The sequence below is a fragment of the Monodon monoceros genome, unplaced genomic scaffold (assembly GCF_005190385.1).
Source record: "Monodon monoceros isolate NGI ecotype Baffin Bay Population unplaced genomic scaffold, NGI_Narwhal_1 Super_Scaffold_6, whole genome shotgun sequence".
In the NCBI taxonomy this organism is placed as follows: domain Eukaryota; kingdom Metazoa; phylum Chordata; class Mammalia; order Artiodactyla; family Monodontidae; genus Monodon; species Monodon monoceros.
Genome location: NW_021703783.1, coordinates 90114799 through 90127298, shown reverse-complemented (window position 1 = coordinate 90127298; position 12500 = coordinate 90114799).

Sequence of the window (12500 nt, the reverse complement as noted above, 5' to 3'; positions counted from 1 at the left end):
CGCCGGGTCCTAGAGCGCTGCCGTCACTGACTGACACTGGGTTCGAATTCGACCAGAGCCGATTCTCCGTGCTTGATCTGCTGTGAAAGATCCCTCCCTGAGCCTCACTTTGCTGCTCTCTAAGGGTTGGCGGGGGCAGGGAGAGGGTGGAGAAAAAGGGAACACCTCGTAGATGGTTGAAAGGATCGACAAATCCATGCTGGTCCCTCAGTTCAGTGCTTGGACTCAGTAAATGCTCAATAAATGTCTGCCGGGGTGGGGGGCGTGGAGGAGGAGGAGGGGGAGGATGAGTTCAGCTGGCCTGACTGCAGGACTCTGGAGCCAGAATGGACTTTGGAGAGACATCATGCGAATCCCCAGCCCCCTCTACATTCAGCGATGGAGGAGTGACTTGCTCAGGATCACAACCAACACTGGGGAGGGAAAGTGGTTCAGAGTGGAAATCTGAGTGCTCTCAGCTCCGGACCCCTTGGCAACACTTCCTCTCCCTGGTAGTGGGTGCCACACCTGAGCCCCCTTCACTCTGTCTTTGCCACCTTCTTTGAAGTGTTTAAACTGGAAGGGCTGTTAGGTCATCTGGCCTAACCCTCTGGTTTGCTGTGTGACCCTGAGCTAGACACTCACCCTCTCTGGGCCCACATTCACACCTGTCAACTGAGGGGGCTGGACTAGCCTGGCAGTTTCCAAATGCCCCAGCAGCATATTAGAGTCTTTTGGAGAAATTAAAAAAAAAAAAAAGTCAGCTCCTGGACCCCTTTTAAGACCTGGTGAGCCAGCACCTCCAGGATTTGAGCTAGTGAATTTGCAGCCAGCTGAGTCCTGGTCCCCGATCTGTTCCTGGGAGGCACAGACTGAAGAGCCTTCTAGCTTTTGACTGCCCCTCCCCAGTCTCTTCTTGGGACAGATGAGGACCCTGAGACCCAGAGGGGGGAGGTTGGCTGCCCTCCTCCCAGTCTCTTCTCTCACTGGGCCCCCTGTCCAGCCTTCTGTCCATTCTCTTGGGCTGAGCTGAAGCATCTAAGGACCAGACTGACCTGGTGGGGGTGGAGGGAGCATCTGTGGCCCTGCCTGTGGCTGACCCTCCTTGTGGCCCTGTCATCTGGTTATTTCCTCAGCGCTGGGAGCCCTGCCTCACTTTTCTGAACCCCCAGTTGTAGGAATCTCTTGGGTGGTACCTGGAAAGGACAGACGTGGTGCTGGTGAGGGAGGGGGAAGACAGGCATGTAGGAAGTAGGTTCATCTGTCTGTGGCCTTGAGGAGCTTGTGTTCTGGTCCTGGCTCCTCTTAGGAGGGATGGTTTGGGAGAGGAACTGATTGAAATGTACTTTTCGTTTCGGGAAATTAAAGTCCTCAATTTGAGAGCATGGTGGCAATTAGCGTTTAATCATGGGACGGTAGAGCATAGGGGAACGTTCCCAGCGCACGGTTGGGTGGGCTGATTATCAGCCGTGCTTCCTCCTGAGGGGACTGAGGCTCATCCCTCCCCTTCCCCAGGACAGATTAAAGGTGTAATTTGATGAATCAATTTGTTTTCTGGAGGAGGGAAGAGGGAAGCAGAAATATGATAATAACTCGAATCAAGTTGCTCCATCCTGTCCTACAGGAGTCATTAGGAAGGGTGGGCAGGGAAAAGAGGCTGACCCAAAAGTCGGGGACCTGGGGTCTTCCTAGGTATTTGCACTGATGTGTTGGCCTTTGAAGTCTCACAGACCTGATTTCAAATCTTGATTCTGGCCTATATCAGCTGTGTGACCTTGAGAAATCCACTTCACCTCTGTGTGCCTCCATTTCCTCATCTCCAAGAGAGGGACAGCTCAGCAGGGTGGCTGGGCTAACATTTGTACATGTGCCTCATGCAGTCTCTGGAACATAGTAGGTGCTCAGGAAAGGTGACAAAAGAGAGATCACTGGGTTTGGAGTCCAGCTGGCAGGAAGGAGAAGGAAGCTGGAATCAGGTTGGGTGGGGCTGAGACAACTGGTGCCTACGGCTGGGCCTGCAGTGCTGGGCCAGATGGCTCTCTCTGCAGCACATTTTGGGTCCCAGCAGACAGAGCACAGTAATGGGGGACTTCTAGGCAGACGGCAAAAACTCCAAACAGTGGGTAGCAGGAGCAGCTTGTGTGATGCTACTCCCAGCCTGAGGAGTGAAAATAACCTCTTCCTTCCTCCCAGAAGTCTCCCCATCACCCTAAACCAGGTTTGGTCCCCCAGCGCATCTCAGCGCCCCCTTGACTTCCCTTCTGTAGCCCTGTGAGTTGTGGTGGGCACCTAGTGAGCCAGGCACACAGCAGGTCCTCAATCAGTGTTGAACACTGGGGAGAGCTGGGCAGCAGTGGTACAGGGTGATGGGCTGTGGCTGCAGCTGGACTGGCCAGGAGAGGCTGGGCTGCAGCAGAGAGGCCTCAGGTATCAATCGGACAGACCTGGGTTCGAACCTTGCCTCTTCCTCGTTGCGTCGGGCGTGGGGCAAGTTGCTTCCCTTTTCTAAATCTCATCTGTAACTTACATTTTTCTGGGCTGGTTATTAATAACGGTAGCATTGGCCTCCTATCTCCTCCTAGAGAAGGTACCCTAGAGGAGCCTTAGCTCAGCTCCAAGGGGCCCTCTCTCCACTTCCTGAGTACAAGCCATATTCCAGGCTCTGTCCTAAGGTCTATACACCCTTTGTTTGACTTCACCACTCCCCTGTAAGACAGGGATAATTATTCCCACTTTCCCGACAGAGAAACTGAGGCTCAGAGAGGTTACCTGCCTTGCTCAGGCTCACCAGCAAGGAGCCAGTTGTCAAACGTGGGGCTCACTCTGACTCAGAGTCTGGGTTCCGTCCCACCTGGCTGGCACTGTGTGGAAGATGGGAGATCGGGACTGGAGGCTGTAGCCGGCTGTGGGTGGGTAGCTCGTAGATCTTGGCTAATGGTCCTTGATAGGCCTGGTGCTAATGGGTACCGGAAGTGTCACACATAGATTTAGTGGGAAGGTAGGTGCTGGCTGTAGTGGGGTCAAGATTTTCTCTGCTCCCCCCTTTCCTGCTCCCACTCTTCTGGCCAGGAGGGAGAGGGCTGAAGGTAGGGTCTCAGGGAGGGAATGTATGCCCAGTTTCACCACCGACTCTCCAGCTGGGCCTCAGCTTCCCCTTCTGCCCAGGGGGCTAATGATCCCCACCCCTCAGGCCTGTTCTGAACACTGAGGGCAGTAACATATGGGAATGAAGCTTGTGGAAATCAGGTCAGACGGAGTGGTCGCTCTGTCCCCCCACGTTCCCCCACCCCCAAGAAAATGCTCTCTCTTTGGGGATCCCTGGGTCTTGAGGATGCAGGCAGGTGCCCGCAGATTGTGCCAGGGCCCCCTTGTCTCCCCCAGAGTAGTCCTAGGTGAGGGACCTGCACAAGCCTGGCCTGAGTGGGTGGGTGGGTGGCTCTGGCTCAGCCGTGAAGTGCCTGCTTCTGATTGGAGGGCTGGTTGCTATGGTGACCGATTGATTGCCTGAGCTGCAGAGACTCAAGGGGAATGAGCAATGGGCCTTTCTCCCAAGCTGGATAGCTCAGGCTTGGGCGGAGAGGCCAAGGCAGGGGAGACACCCACGACTCCTCTCAGGACTGAGGGATCCACTGGGAACAGAAGGGCACCTCAGCTCAGCCCAGGAGCCACTATTGGGCACATACTGTGTGTGTGTGTGTGTGTGTGTGTGTGTGTGTGTGTGTGTGTGTGTCCCGAGCTACCAATGTGATGGAAGGAGGGGGAGGGACAGTGTTTATGAAACACCTACTATGTAAAAATGAAGTTGCTGGACAGATATCATATGATATCACTTATATGTGGAATCTAAAAAAAATGATACAAATGAACTTATTTACAAAACAGAAACAGACTTCGAAAACAAACTTATGAGTACCAAAGGGGAAACGTGGGGGGGGGAGGGATAAGTCAGGAGTTTGGGATGAACATATACACACTACTATATATAAAATAGATAACCAACAAGGACCCACTGTAGAGCACAGGGAACTCTACTCAACATTCTGTAATAACCTATATGGGAAAAGAATCTGAAAAAGAATGGATATATGTATATGCATAACTGAATCATTTTGCTGTACACCTGAAACTAACACAACATTGTAAATCAACTACGCTCCAATATAAAATAAAAAATTCAAATTAAAAAATGAAGTTGCTGGGACTTGAACCTGGCCCAGCAGACTCTCAAGCTGTTTGTGAGGACTAAACACATTTATGGGGGCCCAGCACGCACCTTTGGTCCATCAGAATGTAATCCCAGTAGCATCAAGGGTGAGGGAGAGACAGTCATTGCTGAGGGAGGTCGGGGCTGGAGTGTCTGAGGGCCGGAAGAGTCAGGGCACACGGACTGGGGATGAGTTGAAGTGTTTGGAGTGGGGGAAATAAAGACGTCCCTTACGGGGGGTGGGGGCACTGACTTAAGCAAAGGCAGGGAGGTGGGATGAGCAGGGCATGTGGCAGGAATCGGTCCCGCCATCTGTGATGCCGACTTGGATACGCTGAGAGGGATGGCAGTGGTCTCTCTGGTTTGTTAGCCCCAGAAGTCTGTGCTGGTCCCACCCTGCCCCCTATCTTAGCCCCTCCCACTCCCCTCCTTCCAGCCTCCTCTCTGGGTCTGGAGATAAGCTGGTCTCCACTGTGCTTCCCCTTTGCCAGGGCCCCGGTGAGTCCTTGCCCTCTCTGGCTACACTGGCCCCACCTGCCAAGGGAGGAGATTGGCACAGGTGGGACTGTCCCCAGGACTCAAGTGTCAGTGGCTTCCTCCTCTTGTCTCCCTGCTGTCACTCCCCTCTTAGATTCCTTTCCTCTCCACCTCTTTCTCAAACTGTTTCTTTCTCTCCCCTGACCTGGGAGGACCCCTAGCTCTCTCACAGTCTCTGTTTCTGCCCCCCCGGGGGTGGCATGATTTTGTCCTGATCCCTGTACCAGCCCCATCTCCCCAGTGAACCCAAACCCTGCTCCAGCCCTTATGGTTCCTGCCCCAGCTCTGCCTCATCCCAGCCCCATCCTGTGCTTCTGCCAGCCCCTGGCCTGCCCTGCTCTGCCCTCTCCTAGGCAGCCTCTGCCCCATCTTCATCCAGAACTCCTACCCCCCCCCCCCCCCCGCTGCCCCTCTCCTACCCCTGCCTCAGTCCTGTCTCTCTCTGCCTCGTCTTCATTCTGAGCCCCTTTTCCAGCCTTGGGTTCCCAGATAGGTTTGCTTAGGTCTTGGCCTCATTGTCATTCTGTCCACAGCAGTATCAGTTGCTGGCTGCGGGCGCTGTCGGGGGTGAGGGAGAGACGGGAAGAGAGAGGTTGGGGCTGCAGGCTGCGGGGAGCTCTAGGTCTGCTCCCTGAGCCCTTTCTCTGGGCAAAAAGGCTCTGACCAGGACTGGAAGAGCTGCTGTTTATTGAACACCTACTGTGTGCCAGAATCTTTAGACCACAGCATCTCTAACCTCCCAGCAGCCCTATGAGGCAAGTGTTATTCTTCATTTTACTCCAAGAGGTGAAGTGATGTCCCCATAGTAGATGGCAGGGTTCACCCTGGACCCAGGTCCTCGTGGTCAGAGCCCCTGCTCATTGTCTTTTGCTGTGGGATCTGGGGAATGTGACAGTAGTTGGATTCCCTACATCAGGTGCCCCTGGATCCCTAAAACCCTGCGAGGTCTCCAAGGTTGGCCTGGGCTCCCATAGGCACAAATGGGGGTGAGTGAAGAAGACGTACAGGGAGGGGGAAATGCATGGGCAAATGCTTGGAGGTTAGGGCTGTTTAGGGGAGACAGGCCTGGAGGACCCAGCTCTGTTCCTGCCCACCCCCCACCAGGTGTGTATGTGATCAGAGCCACTTCATATAAGGCTTGAAGACCAGGCTGGGTGCCTGGCCTTTATACGGGAGAACTGGGCAGCCACTGAAAGTTGTTGAGCAAGGGAGGGACGAGATCCCATATGTATTAATCCCTTCCTTCCTTCATTGATGCATTTATTAAAGATTTTACTAAGAGTCTTCTCTGGGCCATGCCTTTGCTGGGATTGATGATACAGAAATACCAGTCACAATCTTGGTCCTCAAGGGGCTCACGGGCTCACGAGGGGCATGCCTATTCATGCATTCATAATCATGCATATTCATAATGGCACTGAAATCCCACTGGTGCCAGGATAGCTTTGTATACTGGGGACAGTGGAGGTGGGTGAGAGATCTGGAAAGTTTTCAGGAGGAGTTGGGGCCTGAACTGAGTCTTGGGGAGGGGTCGAGTAGAAGATGCCGGGCACATTGGATTGGAGGTAAGGAGGAAGATTCCAGGCCAGAGGGAAGAGCAGGGGAAACCACCTGGAGGCTGGATCCAACCTTCTGTGTTCTAGGATGTGCTAGCGGTTTGGATATTTGGTAGGACTGAATAAGGGCGGTAGGTGAGCTCTTTGTGTGCTGCACTGGGGAGCATGGCCTGAACAGAGACAGCAGTGAGGAGCCGGCGGGGGGCGGTGGGGGAAGGTGTGACACAGGCCGGTCACCCTGTCTGCAGGGTCAGAGATGGAATGGAGAGAGCTCGACGGGGTCAGGGAGACTTGGCAGGAAATGGCGGAAGTCAGAGCAGAGAGAATGGAGAAAAGAGAAAGACTGCCAAGTATCCACTCATCCATTCATCTAGACCGTGTTTGCTGAGCACCTACTGTGTGCCAGGGACTGTGCTGGGCGCTGATGGGGAGCCAGCCAGCCTTGGTCACTGATGGGTAGGGGGCTGGGGGCTCAGTTGATAAGGATGGAATGAGGACAAGCAGGCTTAGGCAGTGGGCGGTGGACACTTTGAGTTCAAGGTGCATTCATCCCGGTGGCTGTGTTTCCGGGATGGGAGAGGGAGCAAGTGGCAGGGGCTAGGAGAAAACGAAAAGTATTTCCAAGGGGGGCAGGGAGAAAGGAGCTAACTTCCTGGTGCTTTGCTGCTCTTTTCATTTAATCCTCATTTAATGTTAGTCCCTTTTGTTCAGATGAGGAAACAGGCTCAGAGACTGCATCACTTGTCCCCTTTGCAAGCGTGGGCAAACTTTTTCTGGAAAGGATTTAGGTTGTAAATGTCTTTGGCTTTGAGGGCCAAGTCTCTCCGTCAAGATGTTTCAACTGGGCCGTTGTAGTGGAAAGCAGCGATTTCAGTAACCAATATTAAAAGGGTATAGCTGTGTTCTAATAAAACTATACGTATGAACGTTGAAATTTGGATTTCGTATAATTTTCACATGTCAGGAAATCTTATTCTTCTTTTGATTTTTTTTAAATATTAAAAAATGTAAAAACCATGCTTAGTTCCTGGCAGCTTGGTGGACAGGATTTGGCCGGTGGGCTGCAGTTTGCTTACCCCTGCTTGGCAGCTGGTGGAGCTGGGGTTCGAACTCTGTTCTGCAAGCCCGGTGGACTTCCAGACCAGATCAGCTCCAGGTGCGTGCAAAGCCTCGGCGTCGTCCCTCCTGCGGGCTCTGCTCAGTCTGTCTCCAAGGTCAACTCATCTTGGGATGCACATGCGCAGCCGTGCTCTTGGGAGGAGGCCGCGAGCTCTGGATCTGCCAGCCGGAAAGGGGGTCCCTGCTCAGCCCTCATCAGCTGGGAAGACCCGAAACCTCTCCGGGCCTCAGTTTCCCCCTCTGTTAAGTGGGGTTTAGCAGAGAACCCACTCTCAGGGGCACTGTGAGAACCTGCCTGGAGACGTGCCTCTGCCCTTATCTGCCTCAGTTTCCCTCCTCTGCTCCTATCTCTGAGGCTGGTCTATAATCGAGCCTCGGCCTCTCCCGGCCTCCCCGCCGCCCGCCCCCGCCAACGCCCTTAATGGTGAGAGCGACGTCCCGGGTGTCTCGCAGTTGCCTCCCGAGCCCATGGTATCTCGAAAGCTTTTAAGAATGAGGCTCCCTCCGGGGTGGCGGGGTTGGTCGGGAGAGGGGCGCCCGCCAACCGGAGCATCCTTGACGGGCGGCGGCGGCCGCTCACGGTCTTTTCGGAAGATCTGCGGCCGATTATTATGGAAATCAGGCCCCAGCGGCGCGCCTGGTGGCGGTGACGCGGAGCGGGGAGGCGCGCGTGGCTCGTCTGCAGGCCGTTCGGCGCTGACTCAGCTGCCCGGGGGACGTGGGGAGGGGCGCAGCCCCCTCCGCCCTCCCCGCACTACTCTGGCCTCTCCGAGCCCCGGCGCCCGGGCGATGCAGTTCCCGGGCAGGGCTGATGCGCTGAGCTGTCCCTGGAGGGTCTGGGGTCGCGCTTCGAAGCCTGAACGCGCAAGGACTCTTTGAGGCGTCGAGATTCATTTCTGCGTAGACCTGGGGACTTGGGACCGGCGGTGCTGGGTATTTTCAGTCCAAACAGAGGAAAAGGCTGTGGGGCTCATGCCCCCCGCCCTGGGAACAGAATTGGGCATAACGACAAGACCCATTAATTGAGTGCTTACTTTGCACCCAGCAGTGTGCTAAGCGCGCTGTGGCTGGTGATCTATTTAAAATTTTCCATTCATGCGGGCATTATCACTCCCATTTTGTAGATGAGAAAATAGAGTCTCAGGCGAATTCATAGGGCAAACACTTGAGAGATCTGAAACCGAGGCTGTCTAAGGTCTATGGCCAGTTCTTACACCCTTGGTCATCCTGTCCCCTTGCATTTCCAGTGGCCCCATCCAACCCTGAACTGCCCAGGGCCTCTCTGGAGGGGGTCTCTGCAGATGGGGAGACAGACAACTTGGCTGTGTCTGGGGCAGAGCTAAGGGTGCAGCGTGGTGGGCAGTGCTGAGAGGCCCTGGGTTTCTGCATGTACCCAATACTCGGAGAGAGGGTTTGAGGTGAGCCAGGAGGGCACCCTCTCCCCACTCCCCCCACCCCCAACTGTCAGGGCACAACAAATCCCATCATTTGAAATCCAGTTCATATATATATATATATATATATATATTTTTTTTTATTTTCACGGTACGCGGGCCTCTCACTGTTGTGGCCTCTCCCGTTGCGGAGCGCAGGCTCCAGACACGCAGGCTCAGCGGCCATGGCTCACGGGCCCAGCCACCCCGCGGCATGTGGGATCTTCCCGGACCGCGGCACGAACCTGTGTCCCCTGCATCGGCAGGTGGACTCTCAACCACTGCGCCACCAGGGAAGCCCTGTAGCTATCTTTAACTGAGCTCTTGTGACATGCTTTTAAGAGCTCTGCAAATGTTTGCTGCGCTCATCCTCACAATGGCTCCAGTTCACAGATGAGGCAACTGAGACTGAGAGAGATCAGTTACACAGTTTGCCCAAGGTTACACAGCTGGTGAGTAGTTGAGCAGAATCACCTGTCAAATTACAAAGCAGAGGCATTAAACCACTAGGCCAGTGGTTCTCAAAGTGTGGTCCCAGAGCAGCATCATCCATCACCTGGGAACTTGTTAGAAACACAAATTCTTGGGCCCACCTCAGGACTACCGAATCAGAAACTCTGGGGGTGGGGCCCAGCAGTCCGTTTCAACAAGCCCTCCAGGGGATTCTGCTGCTAAGATTGGAGAATGATTGCTCAGGGCTCCGGTGAGTGTTCAGGAGTGGACCTTGCTTCTGCTGTAGAAGGCAGGTTGTGTTGTTCCAAACTCTTTTGAAATATGAAGGGACGGCGGGTATTCTGAGACTGAAAAATGGCCAGTAATTGCACTTCTGAGAAGCTATATGGACAAGGTTTTATTCATGAAGCTATTAAGACAGTGGATTTATAAACGTGTAAAACTGGAAACAATCTCAGTCTCCAACAATAGGGGATTAGGGAGGAAAACCATGACTCATCTGCTAGATGGACTGCTGTGGAGTCATTGAGAAATGAGTTTGTGAAGAATATATAACATGGTACAGGGAGGGTGAACAACTCATCCTGGTTTGCCCTGGACTTTCTCAGTTATGGCTCTGAGACTGCATTCCAGGAAAGCCCTTGGTCCTGACAAGTGAGGACAATTGGTCATCCTAATTACAATGGGCATTAGTGCTGCAGTCCAAGTATTTCTATTCTCCCTTCTTGATAAGCAGGTGGTAGAAGGGTAACTCTCTGGCTCCTTGAAGTTAGGTGGCCATGTGTCTTGCTTTGGCCAATGAAATGTGAGCAGAAGTGATAACATGTCCAAGACAGTACTCCCAGTGGCCTGTGTCAGGATGGCACTTCCGCAGCCTGGGTCCCTGAGTGACTGTGATAAACAGAGGCCCCTGTCCGACACCCCACTGAACATACAGTGTGAGCAAGGCGTAAACTCTTATGTGTGAAGCTGCTGAGATCTGGGGGTTATTTGTTACCACAGCATAAACTAGCCTGTGCAGACTGGTACACATGGGGAAATACCGATTCCATGGTGTTAAGGACACGTTACAAACTTGTCTGTGCAGTAGAAGCGTTGCAGGGATGTAACATATACAGTGTATAGGTGTGCTGGTAATAATCTGAAATATTTATGATATCAGGTAGAAGAACTCTTGATCTAAGTTTTTTTTTTTCTTCTTGATCATTGCATTTTCCAATTTTCTCCGATGAACATGTTTTATTCTTTTTTTTTTTTTCCTCGGTAGGCGGGCCTCTCACTGTTGTGGCCTCTCCCGTTGCGGAGCACAGGCTCCGGACGCGCAGGCTCAGCGGCCATGGGTCACGCGCCCAGCCACTCCGCGGCATGTGGGATCTTCCCGTACCGGGGCACGAACCCGTGTCCCCTGCATCGGCAGGCGGACTCTCAACCACTGCGCCACCAGGGAAGCCCTGTTTTATTCTTTTTTAATAGAGGATATTTTATTCAAAAAATAATTTCTTTGGGTCAAAGCTGGGTCCTTTCTGGGCTCTTTCATTTTATTAAATGAAAATATTTTGGAGGAAACAGGAAGAGAAGAGAGTTAAGCTTTAGTTTCAAGAGATCAAGGGGATTGTAAAGGTCATGGATTAATCCTCCACTTCTGCTGGAAACTCCCTGCAGGTTCCTGGCTCCTCCTGGCCTCAACAGCTCAACAAAAACAAGTTGATCAGATGCTGCTTCCTGGCCATGTAACTCTGGGCAAGTCACAAACTCACTGAGCCTCCACATCCTCATCTGTTAAATGGGAATAATCCTGTCTCCCTCGTGGGCTACTGGGAGGATAGATGAGATGAAGGATGCTCAATAAATGTTGGTACCTTCTGCCTCTGTCTTCCTCGCGGAGCCTCCGTGGTGGGTGACCCCTTAGCACATGTCCTTTGACCTCTGTGAGGCTCAGTTTCTGCATGAAGAAGGGGAAGGATGATTTTATAGGGCAAGGAATTCCTGGATGGAGCTGGAGGTCTCTTTGTGGAAGCAGAGAGATGGGCCTTGGAGTCCAGCAGCAGAATCAAATCGCACACCCTCCCTTGAGCCTGGCAGCCCCAGGCTACGAAGCCAGAAGGACTACCTACAGACAGCCTCCAGCCCCACCTGTCTCCTGCTGTGACCTCTTTCCCTTCCCCATCCAGACAGAGTCTAACTGCTCGCTGGCCAGCCTGGTCCCAGCTTCTATTCAACTCCAACGGCTGCTGTTCTAGGCACAGGCCCCTCTGTGCCCAGTGGACAGTTCACCGCTCCCCAGCTGTGCCACGCTGCTGCACAGTCCTTGCCATGTCCCCCCAACTGCCTGGCAGATGTCCCTCCTCACCCCCGACGGCCCCTCTTCCACTGGTCCTCCCAGGTGCCGCCGGTCCCCTTCCCACACCCTTACTGCAACCCCCAGCCCTTTGCCCCACAAGGAGATCATTCCTCCCTCCTCTGTCTGTCCTGCCTCAGGCCTCTGACTCTGATTCATTCTTGCTTCTCCTGGAGCCCAGTACCAGCCTGGAACCTGGTACCGGAAGAGCATGTTCTCCGGAAATGAGGCCCTGTGGAATCTGGCTTGTCTCCTGGAGGGAAGTTGGTAGATTTCAGGCTCACAGCTGTCTGGAAGAAGCCAAATTAGGTAGGAATGACACTGCCAGACAGGGAGAGGGAGGAAGGGCCCTGGCTTGGTGGGCATCTGTCCTCCCTGGTGAATGTGGGACCAGAGAGGGTCAGCCACTTGTCTAAGGTCACGCAGCAATTTGGGGCCAGGCCAGGACTTCGACCCAGATCTGTCTCACTCTGAAGCTTCGCTCTTCAGCCATTCTGGGGAGGTTTGGCGGGGTGGGGGGTGGCCAGGGGATGCTGGCTGGAGTGGCTAGGTCTCTGCTGCCCCTTGAGGACCAGGCTCTCAGGACAGTTGGAGTGGTCCTTCCATTGCCGAAGGATGGCTCCAGGCTGGCAGAGCCCGGGTGGGAGGAGGCCTGTCTTTGATTCTCTGATGCTCACAATTTGTGGACCCCTGGGGAGCGCCTGAGTCATCACTGAGCTGGCAAACATATTTAGCTCCTTTCATTGTCTCTAATAAATCAATTTCTCCAGGTCTCTCATACCTGCCGCTCGACTCCTGGCTGCCTGCCCCCCATTTCCTGGCCCTGGGCATCCGGGCACAGGGTCCCAGGGCCAGCTCTGTGCTTCCAGGCCAGAAGTGCT